Here is a 19,955-nt window from a genome sequence, read left to right on the forward strand (position 1 = left end):
AGAAAGCTGCACAGAAGAAAACAAATTCTCCAAGGACTAACTGGCCTTTCCAGTTTGAAGTGTGATTCTAGCAGCTTTGCATCTCTCCTTAAAGTGGTAAAGAAATAATTAGGTAGTCTACAAATCTTTCCAGAATCTCAAAGTCACTTTATCACATGTCAATCCAATAATTAGAATTCTGAATATGTTTTCATCCATAAGTATACCATCATTATATTAAGCTCAATGTAGGAATAAAGTAGAATGACAAAGCAATCACCCTTCTCATACCTTTACTTTTTTAAATTCCCCAAATTAAACCAAGTAGTTATTACTACTTCAGATGTCTTTTGGGTGATCTGTTTAAAGTCCCTACTTTTTTTGCTCAACTTTTTTCTATCACCAAGGGAAAGAATACAGTGATTAAAAATTATTATAACATATATACACATATGTGTATATATATATACACACACACATATATTTAGCTATATATTTAGTTTACAAATATATAATAAAATTGTTCATTTTTGCTTCTAATCTTTACAATTCATTCAATAAGCATTTTCAGGGTGTCCACTCCTATGAGGCCCTACCAGGGCAGGAAGCAGAAGAGTGAAGACCCCAGTTTCTGAGTTGCTAGCGAAGATAAGACATATCTGGAAATAATCGTAACATATAACTTAAAGAAGCATGAATGAATGCTATGAGAGATGTGTGAAGCAACATGAAGCAAGTTAGAGGGGAAATAGAACTTCTTCTTGAGGTGGTAACTGAAGGTTGACTATGTAGCTGATCAAAGACTTTATCTTGACTCTGGAAAGCAACCCACTGCAGCTTACTAGTAAGACTTAAGGGTATCCTCAAAGTATTAGCATTTTATACACTGTTTTTTTTTTTTTCTAAGTGAAAATCTGCTTAATTGTGCAATACGCTGCTTAGTTTGCTCAGAGTATCTTTTTTTTTTTTTCAGTACGCGGGCCTCTCACTGTTGTGGCCTCTCCCCTTGCGGAGCACAGGCTCCGGACGCACAGGCTCAGCGGCCATGGCTCACGGGCCCAGCCGCTCTGCGGCATGTGGGATCTTCCCGGACCGGGGCACAAACCTGTGTCCCCTGCATCAGCAGGCGGACTCTCAACCACTGCGCCACCAGGGAAGCCCTGCTAAGAGTATCTTTAATAAAAGATATAATACTACTCAGCAGAGCACAGAGAAATTACTTTTTTGATCAGTTTAAAACAAAATATTTATATTCCAGCTTTTTCATTTATGTATTTTATTTTATGACAATAATTTAAAGATCTTCATTGGTTTTATTCCCTGTCTTGGGAGAAACACCAGAATGTATTACTCATGTAAAAACTATGAAAAGAAAAGGCCTTTGACAGAGAATTTAAAAATGAATTGAAATCTTCCCTATTTAAGATCCATAAATATGCATTATCTCATTTAATCCTTAAGTGAAGTATAAGTTATTTTTATTCCCATTTTACAGATAAAATAATAAAGTCAGACAATGTGACTACAAGCAGCTGAATTCAAAGCAGAGGGATAAACTAGAATTAGGAGAAAAATCCAGCTCCAGGTAGAAATAATGAGATATTGAAAATAGTCTGAATGCCCAACAGTGGGTAAATGGTAAAAAGAATTATGGAATAGGATGAAATATTACACAGCTGTTAAAATCACATTTTCAAGAAACCAGGAGTCACAGGATACAAAGTGTAACTTCACTTTTGTGAAAGCAAAGCAAGACAAAAACTGGAGGGAAGTATGCCCAAATACTGGTAGCAGTATTAATAATAAAAAAGAAAAATATCAGAAAAATCAATACATGTTTTTTAAAAGGTAAAAATTGTGGTATAAAGTGTTTTTAAGAATGAATATCAAGCTTGACTTTCTTGTTTCTGGACTTCACTCTGATTTCCTTTTGTAATAACTTGAGGAAATTTAAATTGTTTTCCAATCTGAATTCAGTAACACTATATTTCATAGAATCTAAGATAGAATCCATTGTAGGGCACACTTTGCCACCAAGAAAGAAAAAAAAATTGCCAATTTAACTACGGCATTTTTTGATTTTACATAGTTTAATGTAAAAAAATGTATATCTTAGAGTTGATGAAATGTTGCAAGGACATTTAAAAAATTTTTATTGAGGTACAATTGACATACACCATTATATTAGTTTCAGGTGTACAACATGATTCGCTATTTGTATATATTGTGAAATGATCACCACAATAAGTCTAGTTAACATTCATCACCATTTACAGTTACACAATCTTTTTTTTGTGTGATGAGAACTTTTAAGATCTAGTCTCTCAGCAACTTTCAAATGTGCAACATAGTATTATTAACAGTAGTCTCCATGCTGTACATTACATCCCACAATTTATTTTATAACTGGAAGACTGTAAATTTTGCCTCCCTTCACCCATTTCACATATATACGATATCTTCTTTATCCATTCATCCACTGATGTACATTTAGGTTGTTTCCATATCTTGGCTCTTGTAAATAATGCTGCAGTGTACATGGGGGTGCATATATCTTTTCAAATTAGTGTTTTCACTTTCTTCAGAAAAATATTCAGAAGTGGAATTGCTGGAACATATGGTAGCTCTATTTTTAAATTTTTGAGGAACCTCCATACTGTTTTCCGTAGTGGCTGGGCCAATTTACATTCCCACAAACAGTGCACAAGGATTCCGTTTTCTCCACATCCTCTCCAACAGTTATTTCTTGTCTCTTTGATAGTAACCATCTTAACAGGTATGAGGTGACATCTCATTGCAGTTTTGATTTGCATTTCCCTGATGATTAATGATGTTGAGCATCTTTTCATGTATCTGTTGGCCATCTGTACATCTTCTTTGGAAAAATAACTATCATATCTTCTTCCCATTTTTTAATTGGATTGTTTGTTTTTTTGCTCTTCAGTTATATATGTTTTATATATATATTTTGGATATTAGCCCCTTATAAGATATATGATTTGCAAATGTTTTCTCCTATCCAGGAGGTTGCCTTCTCATTTTGTTGATGGTTTCCTTTACTGTGCAGAAGTGCAAGCACATTTCTGATATCCCATTTTATATATCCCTATCTATAACTTGCTTTTATCTAGCAACACTAGTTATTTTGCTCAGCTAATATTATAGAAGAAGAAGCTTTTCTATAAGGGAAACCCCTTTTTTCCCTGAAGCAAAATAACCCAGCTCTAGTTGAGAAAAGAATAGCAATTCTATTATATATCATATTTTGTGTTGAGAATCTGGCTATTTCTGGTGAATTAATGTATCTCTAAAAAGTCTTGTTAAATCTAGCTGCTTTTCCAAAATGTAATTTAGATAACTGATTACCAAATTTAATTTAAATATCTTATCATTCTCAGCTGGAAAGAGAAATAATACAAATTGTACTGAACCATACATATCCAAGTGAAAAGACGTGGTAATATGAGATGTTTAAACATGCTTCCATTTCTATGCACACTTTATATATTTTAATAGATATATTTATTTTGGAGTATGTAAGTCATCCTGACTTTTCACAATCAGACCAAATACACTAAAATTATGTTCACACTCTCACAAAAGAAACTCTCCATATGGAAGATGAGTAGAGGATTACATTAAGAAAAGTTTTTGTGTATTACTCTTACAGTTATTTACACTTCTATTTAACAAAATCTTTTATTTCTTTTCTTTTTACATGTTTCATTTTAGCTTTTTTTTTCTGAAAAGTGGCCAAAATGAAATGAAATTTCAAGTTGTCATGTTGACCATACCAACCATAAAACAAAAATACAAAAGGAAGAGGACAAAATACAATTCTCTTTTTTAAAATTTAATTTAATTTATTTATTTCTGGCTGTGTTGGGTCTTCACTGCTGCGCATGGGCTTTCTCTAGTTGCAGCGAGTGGGGGCTACTCTTCGTTGCAGTGCGTGGGCTTCTCACTGCGGAGCATGGGCTCTAGCTGTGCAGGCTTCAGTAGTTGTGGCTTGCGGGCTCTAGAGCGCAGGCTCAGTAGTTGCGCCACACGGGCTTAGTTGCTCCGTGGCATGTGGGATCTTCCCAGACCAGGGATCGAACCGGTGTCCCCTGCATTGGCAGGCAAATTCTTAACCACTGCGCCACCAGGGAAGCCCTAATTTACTTTTAATTAAAATTTTAAAATAACAATTCAAATTTAACCCTGTGCATTGAAAATATTCCTGATTCAAAGATTTTTACTTTGCCAAAAATCTCATTCTACTTGTAATTTTTGATTGGCAGATGGGTAGAAGCTGGCAGGGAAAGAAGAGTAGGAAAAAGTCCAAAATAGTCTTACAAGAAATTCCATGTTTAAATGTGTACAAGTTTACATAGAATATACTGAGGAGTGAATATAAAAGGGAGTCAGCCTAAGTGTCTCCAATAAATTCAACTGTAAACTATATGAACACATAATGAAACAATGCAAGTTACAAATAGAGACTTTTTACTGTCACTATTATAGACATGTTCCTTTTTTTCCTTATTAAGTTGCCAATTATCAGTAGTCATGATTCCAGTATAACATATTTGCTTCAATCCATCCAGATTTCAAGGATAAGAAAGCACAATTTGTACACGAAAAGTAGAAATAACAGTAGTTGTGTGTGTGTGTGTGTGTGTGTGTCTGTGTGTGATATATTGGGGGTTGGAAGAGCGAGGTCAGAATTGAGGCCAGAAAAGGTACATATTTACTGTGTGCCTGCTACGTGTTAGACACTGCAATCTGAAGAGTAAATATGGGCTTTTGAAGGCTAAATGCCTGATTAATGTATGCATAAAGGAAAAGCCAATGTTTTTCTTTATGTTAATTATTAATCAAAAGTTTGTACAGGGCTTCCCTGGTGGCGCAGTGGTTGAGAGTCCGCCTGCCAATGCAGGGGACACGGGTTCGTGCCCCGGTCCGGGAGTATCTCACATGCCGCGGAGCGGCTGGGCCCGTGAGCCATGGCCGCTGAGCCTGCGCGTCCAGAGCCTGTGCTCCGCAACGGGAGAGGCCGCAACAGTGAGAGGCCCGTGTACCGCAAAAAAAAAAAAAAAAAAGCCTGTACAAAAAGTTCAGCAGCACCTGGCATTTTGCTCTTTTATAAGCAACAAAAGCCCTTATTTTATTCAGGGTTTAGTTTTTTTATTTTGTTTTACAATATAAATACATGTTCTAGAGAAGAAAGGAGAAGGGATAAATGAAATTGTAAGCCAACAGATGTGAGTGCCCTGTAAGGCTGTTATTACTCTAAACTCAGTTAAGCTGTTTTTGAGTCTCCCTTAAAACCAATTAACAAGAAAATAGAACAAAAGGAATGGCATCTTAAAACTCTGCTAATTAACTGAAATTTACAATTGATGAGCAATTTTTCAACTCTACCATTCTTAGGAAATGTGGCTACCCAATTGTGGGCTTCAAAAGTATTTTTCTGCATATTCAGAAAGCTGACCATTCTTTAAAATGCTAGTCAGCTTTACAAAGAAATCACTCTTTTGATACATTTATTAAATGAATGAATTAGAATTGGATCTTTTTATTTAATCAAAATTTAGCAAGTAAGACAGGTAAAATAAATGAAACTCGATAATCAAAGAAATACTAACTATGAAAACAAACACTGCTCAGGAAAACATGTCTGTAAGTGCCCCAAGTCTGAAATGTATCCAGTTCTCAACAAGTTTCAGCTTTCTACCACAACCTGCAAAAGTACTCTGACCCAACTGTCCAAAGGCCCATGATGCCTCTATTTTATTTCACAGTTTATTCATAATCACTATATAAACACACCACCAAACTTAATTCCAGCTAGCAGTCACAAGACACCTGGGATCAGATCAATAAAATCTGAAAGATAAACAGAAAACATCCCATAAATTAAATCAATGGAATGATTTAGTCTTTTATTTTACTAAAGAGGAAGATGATGTTAAGTTACTTGGATCCCTGCCCATAAAATTTACTGGCTGACCATATATCCAATCCATTTACAACAAGGGGGCTATGTAGCTGTAAAACTTTAAACTTAAAATTATCTTCTGGATTTCATTTAAAAACATATATTAGATGTCCAAATTAGATACTATTTTTATTTTCAGCAGTTTCTATTTATTTAAAGTAGAACAATTCTTATATTTATATTCTAAAACATCAACCAAAAGTATTTGTTAACAAATTCTGTACTGAATATACTACCATTTAACTTGAAAGATGTTTAAGTAAAAATAATAAAACTGAAGGATTTCCCTGGTGGCACGGTGGTTAAGAATCCACCTGTCAATTCAGGGGACGTGGGTTCCATTCCTGGTCCAGGAAGATCCCACATGCCACGGAGCAACTAAGCCTGTGCGCCACAACTACTGAGCCTGCGCTCTAGAGCCCACGAGCCACAACTACTGAGCCCACGCACTGCAACTACTGAAGTCCGCACACCTAGAGCCCATGCTCAGCAACAAAAGAAGCCACTGCAATGAGAAGCCCACGCACCATAAGGAAGAGTAGCCCCCACTTGCTGCAACTAGAGAAAGCCTGTAAGTAGCAATGAAGACCCAAGGCAGCCAAAAAAAAAAAAAATAGTCCACAAAAAAAAAATCTTTAAAAAAGAAATAATAATAAAACTGATGTATTTGGATCCTTAATCTGATTTAACATCCACAGACAGTCTGCAGATTCAAAGTGCAGCATCAACAATCTGTTTAAAGGCAACAAAAGTCAAGTATGACAATTCCAATGGCAACCTAGCAATCTTCCCATCATTTTCTTACACCTAAGTGTTAACCACCAAATCATGCTGAGAAGCGCATTGTCAAGTGGAAGTAACAAGAAAGTAAACCAAGGACAAAAGCAAACCCCAAACTTCTGTGCCAAAAGTCAGCCTGTCTTTTGGACAGTTAGTAAAGAAGATAACTTTAAAATGACAGAGTGAGATTCTTGGCTTGCTGCAGGGAGCATCCATGGCTAAATCTCCAATTTAAAAAAATCAAGTTAGGTTCTAGAAGTGTGTTTGTGACTAACTGGTTGGAAATTGGAATATGTTCCACATGATATTGTTAGAAATGGTTCATTATTAGGCTCCTAGGTAAAGTCCAAAAGCTAATTAACCTAAAAATCATAATTATTTAATGAAAAGAACCATCTAAAATAATATTAATATATTTTGAGGTAATATGTTAATTAGTTTGATTGTAGTAATCATTTCACTATGCATCTGTATATCAAATTATGTTGTACACCTTAAATATACAATTTTAGTAAAAAATAATATAAAGGGAATACTAGTAAAAATACGATTGAAAATGAAATTCTTGATTTTTAGTCTTAAGAGCAGGTGCTTAAGAAAAGTGAATTTTATCACACAGAATGAAATTGTATCCATACAACTTGGATAAAATTGTGGAAATTAAAAAATAAGGCTTTGCAGGCATTTTGAGGGACTTCAAGACTAATGGTGTTGATATACCTACTTCCACTTCAAATATCTGACTTTATTTTACTTTGATACAGATATTCTTTTAGTATAAAACCATCAGTTCCCAAACTATGTGCCATAGTACCCCAGGATGCCACAGTAAATTCAGAGAAGGATGAAATATTTTCAATATGTGAAAAAATACAGCAACATCCATCAGGCACCACACAAACTACTAGCCTGGAGTAGTTCACAGTTTCAATATTGGATTATGCTACATTCCTTTCAATGATACCGCAGCTTTGCAAAGTTTGGGTTTTGATGGTGTTTGTGATATAAAAGCAAATACTAACACTGCATGAAAACCAATGTGGAGTAAGAAATGAGCATGACAATATCCGATCTGGCTCTTAGGTTTGAGGGCTGGGCAGTAGCCAACAGGCACACATATCCCATTAGTAAATAATTGCAAGTTTCTAAGTATAAAATAAAAAGATTATTTTCAATTTATGTGTAATATTTTTTTTCAAAAGGTGACTAAGTGGGCTTCCCTGGTGGCGCAGTGGTTGAGAGTCTGCCTGCCGATGCAGGGGACGCGGGTTCGTGCCTCAGTCCGGGAGGATCCCACGTGCCGCGGAGCTGCTTGGCCCGTGAGCCATGGCCGCTAAGCCTGCGCGTCTGGAGCCTGTGCTCCGCAACGGGAGAGGCCACAACACTGAGAGGCCCCGCGTACCGCAAAAAAAAAAATGGTGACTGAGTTAAGATCTAAATACTTCTTATATAATTAAATAAAACTGTGAGGTACTACTTTTAGCCTAGGGGTGCCATGAAAAAAATTACTGAGATACTCAGAATGCCATAAGCTGAAAAAGTCTGGGACATTCTCTATTAAGCATAGTTGTTTTGTTTTGTTTTGCTTCAATTTTGCTCCACAAATTTAGAGAAAAGAGAAAGTAGGAGAGATTATTAAAAAAAAAAAAAAAAAAGACTGGTAAAGAGAGAGAGATGTAAAGGAGAGGAAGAAAAATATTTTCCTAAAATCAGAGAAAAAATACTAGGAGAGTGGGAAGGACAGTGGTTCAACGCACTGGGCATGTGGACTGTGTGTGCATGTACATGTATGTGTGCATGTTCACGTGTGCTACTGGGCGTGCAAGAGGTGGCTAAAATAGTACAAATGAACATTAGGGGATGAAAGACAAAGAACAAGGAGTGGGTATGCTGTATATGGGTACATGTTAACCTTGTTGATCATCAGTCATCATTCCCTAAGAAAAAGTTCCCTAGTTGCCAGGAGACAAGGAAAAACCACACAGAACCACATGTTAATTTGTGTGCAGTTTTAAGTCAATTTACTGTTTGATCACAATCTCTTCTTGCTAAGAGCTCTTTGGCATGCTAGATTGATGTCCTGATATCTTTAGGTTATTTTAAATAGATTGGATTTTATCTGTTCTGCAGGCACTTTCAAATATACACTGTCATAGTAAAAACAAAATGAGATTTGTGGAATTTTTCAAAAGTCAGGCTTTATGATACATGAACCTGGCTGCTTTATACGTTCCATAATGTGACTGGGGGGGACATTCCGACCTGCCCCCATCACTGTCCCCCAACCCATCCCCTTCTCCAAAAATTTTTATTTATTTTCTTTTCAATACAGCATGTGTCAAATACAAACTTTAATATATTAACACTATTTCAGTTATGTGAACCTTGTATTTGAACACACAGGTTTAGCAAGGTGTTCAGTGAAGGTGCTTAGTGTTGTACTTTTCTGATGCTGTTGTCAAATTTAAAGAAATAGTTGAAAATTCTCCTTTTGGCAGAAATAAGAAAAAAAAAAATCCCATCCTTAACCCACCTGATCTGCATTGAAAATATGTAACGGAAACAGTTTTGAAGGAGAAGAAGAGTTCATTTGAGACCTGGTGAACTCACACTGTCTGAGGATTTCTGTTTGCTTGTTTGCTTTTCTTATCTTAAGGGGAGCACATCCATTTGCAGTGCCTAGAGCAGCTGCTTTGTAAAAAACTCTCTGAACCTTTCTTTTCCCCCCACTCAACCCATTTAGTGAACAAATAGGCACAGAATAGTGAAGATTTATGTTTCCCTAAGGCTCAATCCTCACTGTGAACATCTGCCATTTCAAACACAGAGGTCAAGACTTCCTGTGTAGTATTTTGCTGAACAATGCTCTCCGCATAACTCCAATGAAATTCTTTTCAATAGGATTCAGCATCTGCTTCTAGGCAGCTTAACTTATCAGCATATTAAGAGCACCACTTCTTCATTCTCCAAGTCTCTTTCTCCACACCAAAAACGTAGGGAACATGTCAGCAATCTTGAGAGTTAACCGCTAAAGCTTTTTTCCCCCTCTTTTTCCAATGAGAAATAACCTTATACCTGTTTATTACAAATCATGTTGTGTTGGTCACATCAAATTATAAATCCTGCAACAGGTTGAAGTATTTCTGTTTACATCTCACAAGGAATAAAAATTGAAAATAACAGACACATTTGCAATATTAGGTTATCAAGGTCAATTGAAAAGCCACTTTTCACACTTCCTGTGCTTCTCCCTCCTTAAAGTTACACAGGAGTCTCAATTTACAGAAACTATGACTGCTTGACTCATAGAAAAGTTAGTGCTTGAGCTTCAATTTACAGGTACACAAGTAGGAAATACTATAGTTGCAAATTAAAATTAAAAATGGATTCTATTTAAAAATACATATTTAAGTGCTTTTTATCAATAAATATAATCCTTATGTTTTTAAAATACAGAACAGTTTTTTTAAAACAGTATTGTTTACTATTTCAAGGACCCGAAGTTCCTTACCATCAAAGAGCTTACTTAGAATCTAGTGGGATAGAGGTGGTCATGAAAAGTCAAAAGACAAAAGGCTAAAAGCAGAACATGCCTGCTGTCACAAAGAAATACCAACAAAGAGCTACGGGAGACAGGAGATCAAAGAAGGAAAAAAACCAAAATCCTTTTATATAGTGATCGATAAGGATTCACAGAGGAGGTGTAATTGAGTTGGGCCTTGAAGGAGCCAAAGGATTTTTTTTTAATGTTTTTTTTTATTGTGGTAAAAGTCACATAATATAAAACATACTATTTTAAGCATATTTAACTGTACAGTTCAGTGGCACTAAGTACATTCACATTGTTGTGCAACTCTCACCATCATCCATCTCCTGAATTTTTCACCTTCCTAAACTGAAACTCTGTCCCCTTTAAACACTAACTCCCCATTCCCCACACGCCCCCCACCACGGCCCCTGGCATCTACCAATGTACTTTCTGACTCTATGAATTTGACTATTCTAGGTACCTCGTATAAGTGGAATCAAACAGGATTTGTCTGCACCTAATGTATATTGGAATGCATTTTTAAGGTTAACTTAATATATGTCCTGCAAACAGATTATACCTTTTTTTTTTTCTCCTTGTACAGTAACCCCTCACCAGTCATGTACTTCATACATTTTAGTGTACATACGTCAATCCCAATCTCCCAGTCCATCCCACCGCACCCCCTTGGTGTCCATATGTTCATTCTCTACGTCGGGATTTTGATAGGTGGAGACAGAATGGGAATGAGACCAACTCAGACAATGGACTCAGACAATGGACTCAGCAGAAAAAAGTAATGAAAGAAGCAAATCCCAAGGCGTATTTGGAAAAATACCTGCAGTCCCACCTGGCTGGAGTATAATACACAAGAAAAGCAATAACTGGGTGAAAGGCTAGGTTGGGTCTGTATAGGCAGTAGTGATCTTGAATGACTATCTGAGGAGGATACAGAATTTAATACATTTAATTTTGTATGCTAAAGTGAACCACTGAAGGTTTTCTATTCAAGAATGACATAATTAGGACATTTAAATGGCAAGGCTGTGTAGACTGGATCAGAGATGAGGAGAGATTAAAGAATAGACCATCTAGGTGACTCCTTCAGAAGTCCAAGTGATGGGTAATGAAGAGTCAGTTCGGGAAGAGGCAGTATCAGTGTCAATGCAAAGAAGGAAGAGTGCTCCAACTACTGCAGAGGCAAATGTCTTAGACCGTTCAGGCTATGTAACAAAATACCATAGGCTGAGTGACTTAAACAATAGAAATGTATTTCTCACAGTTTTGGATGCTGGAAGTCTGAGATCAGGATGCCAGCTTGATCAGATTTTGGTAAGGGCCCTCTTATTGGCTTGTAGATAGCTATCCTCTCGCTATGTCCTCCCATGGTCACTGTCAAATTAGGATCATCTTTGTCACCTTGTTTAATATTAACATCCTGAAAACCTTATTTCTAAATTCAGTCACGTTGATGGGTTAGGGCTTCAACATATGGAGTTTGAGAGGGGACACAGTTCCGTCCATGGTAGTGTGTATAACCTGTGGGACTTAGGGATTGGTTGGATATGAAAGGCATGTGACAGAGAAAAGGAGCAAAGAGAATCCTGAGGGTTGAAGACACAGACTCCCAGAAAGATGGTATCGTTCTTAGAAACAGGGAAGGCTGAAGGAAGAACAGGCTGCTGAGCAAGAGGACAGGGTGACAGCCTTTTTTAGACACATTGAGTTTGAGTTTCTGGCAGGATAATCAAGTGAAGATATGCATCAGACAACTAACTTATTCATGAAAGGTATGATTTTATGTGATATGCAAAAGAGTGAAAATTTACTTAACGTTAAAACAAAAATGAATGAACATTGTGGTAATATAATTAGAAACAGCCCACATTACTGTATATTTAATCACACTTTGACTTGACAGACAGGTGTAACATTAATAGAGCACTGCCTGTGTGGAAGCCCATATTGTTCGTAGTGAATGCCACATCCTGCTGCCCAGACTGTGGGCTGCTCTGGGTCAGCGATCCAGCAAATCAATGTTTGTTTCTCAAGCACTTAGAGTGGTGTATGGCACAAAGTCTGGGATCTATAAATGCAGAATGAGTCACTCCCCAGGAAAAGAGGCTGAGTCATGGGCACTTCAACTAATTTCACCTCTAGACTTGGTATTATTCACATAAAACAATATCATAGGAAGCGAGGCACTAGGTCTGGAGCCTAATGGAATGTTCTGAACAGGTATGCTGACATGTTCACTGTAGCTGCTGTGACAATGCTTAGAAGTAGAGATTAAGGCTAAAGAGGAGCAGTTCCATGCTGGGATTTTGTATCTCTGTCACCCATCTACTGTCACAACAGAGGAAAAAAAAAATAAACAGGTGATGCAGCAACTAAAAATAACTACCCATTTGAATTGAAGAAGTTTTAAATGCCTCAATTATGGAATTTGTTTTATGAAAACTACAGTACTATCTCTAATACAAAAACAACAATATAGGAAATAACCTTTAATACAACCCAGGCATTGTATAAACTATGTTGCAACCATTATTAATTTAATCCTCACAAGAACAAATAAAGCAGATGCCATTATTATTCCCAAGAGGAAACTAAGCTTATAAAGATTAACTATCTAGTACCTATGGATTAAGATTGGTAATTAATTGATTTTACAAAAATGCCATTTAATAAGGCAAAATATGACAACTGTAGTCAGAGATAAGGTGAAATATATACATATATTTAGTATATGGCCTGTGTATATTTATATATTTTTTTCATTTTTTGTTTTTAAATTAAGACACTAATGGTTTTTCCTAACTGTGCAATTCCTTAAGGAATTCTGGCATATTCAAATTCAGGCAGAAACAATAAGGGTAAGCAGGCTTTGGAAACACTATAAGAAAACAAATGACAAAATTATGAAGTAGAAAGCACCCAGACTCCTGTAGTTCTAAGCATTTTTAGTGGGACAAAATGCAGCATTTATTTTTTAAGAAATGTTTGCTGTATATGTATAACTGAATCACTTTGCTGTACACCTGAAAGTAACACAACATTGTAAATTAACTATACCTTAATATAACATAAAAATTAAATTAAAAAATGAAAGAATTCCAAACTCAGAAAAAAAAAACTTTTTGCTGACACTACCTCAAAGGTCTATGGCAAAAAGGCCTAATATATTCTTATCCCAGATCCTTTCATTTTTCCTTCTTTGTAATTTTTGTATTATGGATGTTAGGCACATAAATTGTGTAAGAAGTTGATCTATTCAAGGCTTATGATGAAAAACCACAGTAAGAAGTATGTTTTATTTGAGAGCTAAAATGTATCTGACTAATGCTATATTTATTTTGGTAATGAGATAGTACAGTTGAGTGAAGATGGAATCTGCAAAAGCCAATAAGCTTATTTTTTGCAGTATGAAAACCTATCTGCTCGCTCAGATCATTAGTTTTTAAAGTCTAAAGTTTCCTTTGAAATGGCTTTGTAGTAAAGTGAATGCATTATCAACTACTTGTTCAAAATCTTTAATGGAGCACCTTCTCATCAATACTTGGATTTACAACTGAGATTTGAAAAGATATGGGATATATGTGAGGCATTCATTGAGCAAGCAGTATGTACTTTGGGTCTAACATCAGGATTATTTTTAAGATTAATGCTACAACCTAGATTTTTTTTCTAATTCAAAAAGTACACATTCTCCTAAGATTATCAAAAGGTCATTTTGTCATCTCAGTTAAACTTGAATTGCAAAGGAATATAGGCAGTTATAGGCAATCCTTAAATAATAAAGTGAATCTCTTCCCCAAAGCTCTAATTTCCTGAAAACTCTAGTAAGGCACTAAGGAGCCAACTGGAGCATTCCACACATTTCTGGACCCACTTCCATGAGTCAGAGGCTTTCTCCAGGGTGAACCCAGGGGTATTTAACTCCTACATGTGTTGTTATTATAACTAATTTCCAGCATAATTTAATTAATTTAATAAAAAAATTTCAACCCCCCCCCAAAGAGGTATAAAAGGATTGACTTCAGAACTATTTATTGAATATTATAAAGAACATTTTCATCAATATTAATATTCGTGTCACATTGCATGTTCTATACAAGGAACCAAAAATGAGGTCAGAATTTATACATTACAATCAAAAATCCTATGTCTGGAACAAATACAGCTACAACAAAATTTAGGATTTCCTGTAAGTCTAAAAGCATTCAAGTAGAAAACATCTGCTGTTACCACATGTTAAATATTAAGTAGTTTCTCAGACTCTGTCATCCCTCAACTGTACTAATCAAGGGTTAGAGTTTCAAATTTTCCCTGAAGTAACAGTGGACCAAAAAGCATTATAGTAGAATAAAAATAGCTTAAATTAACTGAATATCTTTTCCCTATTATTCACATACAGGTAGTCCTATACTTATAATCTGTTAACCATTTATTTAAAACTATAAGGAAAATATTACAAATGGTGGTTAAATTCCTAATCTGGTCTATTTAAACCTTAGTATAACTGAAGTAGTACTGCATAGCTAAATTAAATATTGATGGCCTGATTGTGATGCAGGACACAGCTTCATCATGATTTTACTGTAAGAATGTTTTCCCAAGCAAATGGAGTACAGTGGGGAATTAGTTATTCACTCTTTTGACTAATGATTTTTGAATAACTGCTTCATGGCAGGCACTTTTCTAAGGACTGGGATATAATGGTGGGCAATAAGTTATCAAAAGTTTCCTGTCCTTTTGGAGCTTGATTCCCTTGTGAACATAAATACATAAGAGAATGATGACCTCTATAAGGAAAATAAAGCAGGGTAGGGGGTGAGTGAATGAATGGTGGTGGGAGCTTTCTCCATGCCCAATTTCAGCAGCAAGAAAGAGGGAGAAGCTGAAGTGACATTTATCACAGCAAGAAAGCTAGACCCTCACCTGCTGCTTTTTCAGATGAAAACATTTCAACGGGCAGATCCTTGACCTACAACTGTCTTTAAGTTGGAAAGTATAAATATAGCAAATACATGTGAATTCTGAAAGTGCACAAAAAGTGCAATTTGGGAACTAGTGTGGGTTTTACTAGTAGTGTTGGTGCCAAAACTAAAACTAACATCTTATATGTGTAGGACATTAAGTATTTTCACATATATAGTCTTGCTTAATCCTGTAAACTAAGGTACCTTTATTGACCTAGATTTAGTTGGCTCTAACTCATTATCAGACATGACACCTGCTTTCCAATGAAAGGTAATCTCTAGTACGGGTTATCTTCAATTGTTAGCTTGCCAAAGTGTCAAACGTCATGCAGGAAAGAAAATAATCGAGAGACAAAAGGAAACAAATGACCTAATGTTTGATATCCTTATGAAATGAAATGTTTCCAAATAATAGCATGTGCTTCATTTCCAAACCTTTGACATAATCAAAAAAAAAAAAAAAAAGGTTACAGAAGGTGGGATCTGTAATCCATCCATAATGAATTGATTAACTCTTCTTGCTTGGGCCAGGGACAAAATCATTTACAATATACCACTGACTGATAAAGTTCCTCTTGGTACACACACCTTCAACCAGTTAGCAGAGAAGGAAATAAGCTTTGACAGCAGTCAGGCAACACCAAAATGCTGTCCCAAGTGACTCATATGAGCACAGCCAGCACTAGCCTGGACAGCAGGTCACCTTGTCACTTCTCAGAGCACTCGGTGTTTGATGGCCCTAGTGCCACAACAGAGTAACTGTATACACTCTTTAGCACTAGAGAAAGTCAACAGGCCCTTCCCTGTTTGTAATAAGGAACTCAATTACCAACTTCTGTTGTGTGTGTGTGTCAGGGTTGCAGTCATGCTGCACAATTGCTATTGTGTTTCCATCTGCCAGTTTCAGTGAGCTTTGGAAACAGAGCTAGAAGACTTAACTTCTTTCACACACAATTTTTTTTTAACTATTCCTAATAGTTGACAAGGGACATTTAAATAACTGAGGAGAGGGTGGGAGGGAGATGCAAGAGGGAGGAGATATGAGGATATATGTATACATATAGCTGATTCACTTTGTTATACAGCAGAAACTAACACACCATTGTAAAGCAATTATACTCCAATAAAAGATGTTAAAAAGAAAAAAAAAAAGCGAAAATAAATAAATAACTGGGGAGGCATTATTTTCTAGCCAATCCCAAATCAAGAAGGCCAAGTTGCTAAAGGAAGAGTGAAAACGCAAAATAAGTATGTCCTGACTTGCAATAATTCATTCCCAAGCAAATGCATTGAGGAAGATAAGATTCAGTGTAATGATGCATCAAAGAAACTACCTTGACCTCCTGGTACAGAAATGAAAAATATCAACCACATATCAGTAAACGTTCACTGCTGTAAGAAGGCAGCCTGTGCTTCCTACTGCATTCAGGGCAAGTTAGTTTACTGTTTTAACAGTCAATACAAATGGCACCCATAAGAGTTAAAACATTTTTTTTCCAAACACAAAAGAATTTTTCTTTATAACATCCTTAGATGGATTAGAGGGTCTAAGGGTCTTTACTCTTATTTTTGAAAAAGAGAATCAGCTTGAGAAGATTAAAGGAATGTCCTAAGGTCATCTAAATTGTCAGAAACATGATAAGTACCAAGTTTCCTGATGGGATGATAACCTGGGTAAAGCTAAAGGAACTGGCAGAAAATACTGCATAATCAATCTTCTGGAAGGGCTCTGTGGAAGGGCTCTGAGGCCTCTAAGAAAATCTCTCCCAGCTGTCACCCACCTTTCCAGGCTCCATGGATTCTATTTAATCTTCCCCATGACGAAAGGATGGTTAAAAGTAAATGGTGTCTGCTCTCTGAAGGCAAAGCACACTGATGTGATTTGGAAATTTTTCAAATGATTACTACAAAGTCTGGTATTGCCGTAAGGCAAATTGAGCAGTGAATTATGACATTTTGACCTCAACTTTCAAAACACTTTTTTTCCTATATATAAACAGGAACCATAATAGGTAGGATGTACCAACAAAACATAGTAAGTAATTTCAAGAACAACTTTTTTTTCAACAAAGGGTAAATGTGTCATTGAATCTTGGTACTAGTACTAGTCAAAAAAATCAACATTAAAACACTGTACATTTTTCAATGCTGGGATTTTTTTTCTTTTAGATTTATCTCACTTTTCTGTATTTGTAAGTTTTTTTTTTAAATGAACATGCATTATATCTAGCAATAAAAATATAAGCAACATGCATTATAGCTAGCAATAAAAATATAAGCAAAAATATTTGTTATAAAATATTTTTCCTCTGTTGTTACAGTACAAAAGTCCTGCATTAAGAAAATATTCTAAAAACAGAATTTCAGATCATGTTGACAGTCATTAGTGTGATATCAATAATTTAGATTTTAAAAAGTCTTAAAGGCACCTTCATGACTTTATTTCTAAACGCATTGCTCTGTTAACATGCAACTTTGTGCTTCTGTTTCTAAGTTCTAAAATAAGGATACTAAAATCCACTCCTACTTAATTGCTAGGGCAAGTATAGTAATAACAAGATAACAATCACAGGAATAATAAGACAATTACAACCTGTTTCAGGTGGTAATATTTCCTTAAAAACCGGCGATGATTCTGAAAAAGTGGATAGTTCATTTTAATCAGAATACTATCATGTGGTTTATTAGTATTCAAATGTTATTACTACAAATATTTTTTAATCTTCCAGAAGCAAACAAAATTCAAGGCAGCTGGTGAGATGGAAAGAGCCCAGGCTATGTGTTTGAATCCCACAATTTTCTTAGAAGTTAGCGTTTAAGTACATCTGAGCCTCAGTCTCCTCATTTTTAGAATGGGGATAACAATACCTATTTCCCAGAGTACTTTGAGGATTTAATGAGATAATATGTTCACAGCCAATCAGAAAGTTTGGCATATAACAGGGGCTCCGTAAATAAATTTTCTTCATTCTATAACATGCTTGTGCAAGTCTGCTTACATTTTGTGACTGATACTTATCCTCACTAATAATATATTGCCCCATATGTCAAATGACAAAGGGTTGACCTAGTTTTTCCTAAGGTTGACTCTGATAGGCTAAATGCACTAACACTGAAGTCAATGAAGATGATATTGGATTTCTGATGGTGACATTAATGATTTTACTTAATATAAGGCTTAACTATCCATGATTACTCTCTTTGTTTTCCATCAGCATAAACTTACACACTATGCAAATATTCTATATATCTACACTGTGCAGGGTTGGATGTTATGTGATCTAAGAGATACAAGGCATGCAAAGCACTCCATCTTCAAAGAGTTACAATTTAGTAAGAGCTAAAACACATGATCAATCTTTACAACGGAACTACAAATATTATTATGAATAGATGGGGTGATTCTACTACTGTCTTTGAGATTCTGGTCAAATCACTTAACCTCAGCTTTTCCTACATGCATTCCCTTGTAAGATTTATTCATATACATAAGAATACATTATTTTGGGGAAAAAATGAATAGGATTTTTATATACTTTAACTCAGAAAAAAACTGTAACATCATAAACTTTATATGAACAAGAAGTTCATGCAAGCCAACTGTCCTTTTACTTATATTGTGAGTTAATAAATGCTTTATAACAAAGAAGAGGATAGGTTTAGAACTAAAACATATCCAAATTCTATCTTCTGAATAAAAATCTATCATCATATTTCCCTTTATTTTAGAAATCTAAAGACAACCTGGCTTCATAATTAAGGGACCTAAGTCAGGGATCTTCAGGTATATGTTGGTATAACACCTCCTCTTCCTTCTTCTGGAGTTGAATTCACCTTTTTTTTGTGGGGAACCAATTTTACATGTTTTAGATGGGGTTGACAGCACACCATCCAATCCCACCCCAGCCATAGGAAAATACAGGTCAATTCATGGACTCCATTCTTTGGACACACGGATTGGTTGAGTGCTGGGAATTCAGAACAAACTAAGCTAGGGTGGCCACTGTGATGCACTGCCAAAAGACATGTCTCAGCTGTGGGAAATGCTGTCAGTAGTAGAAGCTCAGTGTTGGGCCCCTTCAGATTGCCTCTCTTTCCCTGGGTGACCCACATCCAATGATGGATCCACTCAGGGATGTAAAGACCCAGCCACCTTCACCCAATGGGAGGCAACTCTGAAAAGCATTCTCTCATTGGGGGAGTCTGTCACTGGGCCAGCACAGCAGCTCAACTTCTCCCTCTGCCCACTCCAGTTTCTCTCTGTCTTCCATTAGCATTGATCCCAACAAATATCCTGTCAACTAAACTCTCTCAGAGTCGGCCTCATAGAAACCCAATTTGTGACACAAGCCAAAGGGAGTCTTCCCCTACAGAGAATGCTGCAGGGAGACAGTTTCTTTACCACTGGGTTAACTATGTTACAATCATGGCAGCTTGAAGCTGCTGTTATCTATCTTTTCACCACAGAAAGGTTCATCCTGAGGTTCATTGCCTCAGGATGAACCCAGTAATTCAAGATAAAACAGAGCAGAGGGGACTGGAGAGAGAATGAGAGGGGGAGGCAGAGAGGGAGGAAAGGCGAGAGGAAGAGAGAGAGGGAGAGACAGGGACAGGGACAGGGAGAAAAAGAACACAAGAAAGTGACAGCAGAACAAGAACAAGACTGATGTAATGATTTCATTGGAAAACCCGGATCCTGCTG

At 36.2% G+C, this 19,955-nt stretch overlaps 1 protein-coding gene across 3 annotated transcripts in view; it reads right to left on the bottom strand.

The window, feature by feature from the left end:
* Positions 1-5,850, bottom strand: part of MAP2 (microtubule associated protein 2) — a 210,050-nt gene extending 204,200 nt beyond the window's left edge. For all 3 annotated transcript variants that reach the window (XM_029225970.1, XM_029225969.1, XM_029225966.1), the window contains exon 1: positions 5,802-5,850. The gene's annotated coding sequence lies outside the window, so the exon portion shown is untranslated. The remainder of the gene's footprint in view (positions 1-5,801) is intronic.
* Positions 5,851-19,955: the final 14,105 nt, after the last annotated feature.

This window comes from Monodon monoceros, unplaced genomic scaffold (genome assembly GCF_005190385.1).
Source record: "Monodon monoceros isolate NGI ecotype Baffin Bay Population unplaced genomic scaffold, NGI_Narwhal_1 Super_Scaffold_16, whole genome shotgun sequence".
In the NCBI taxonomy this organism is placed as follows: domain Eukaryota; kingdom Metazoa; phylum Chordata; class Mammalia; order Artiodactyla; family Monodontidae; genus Monodon; species Monodon monoceros.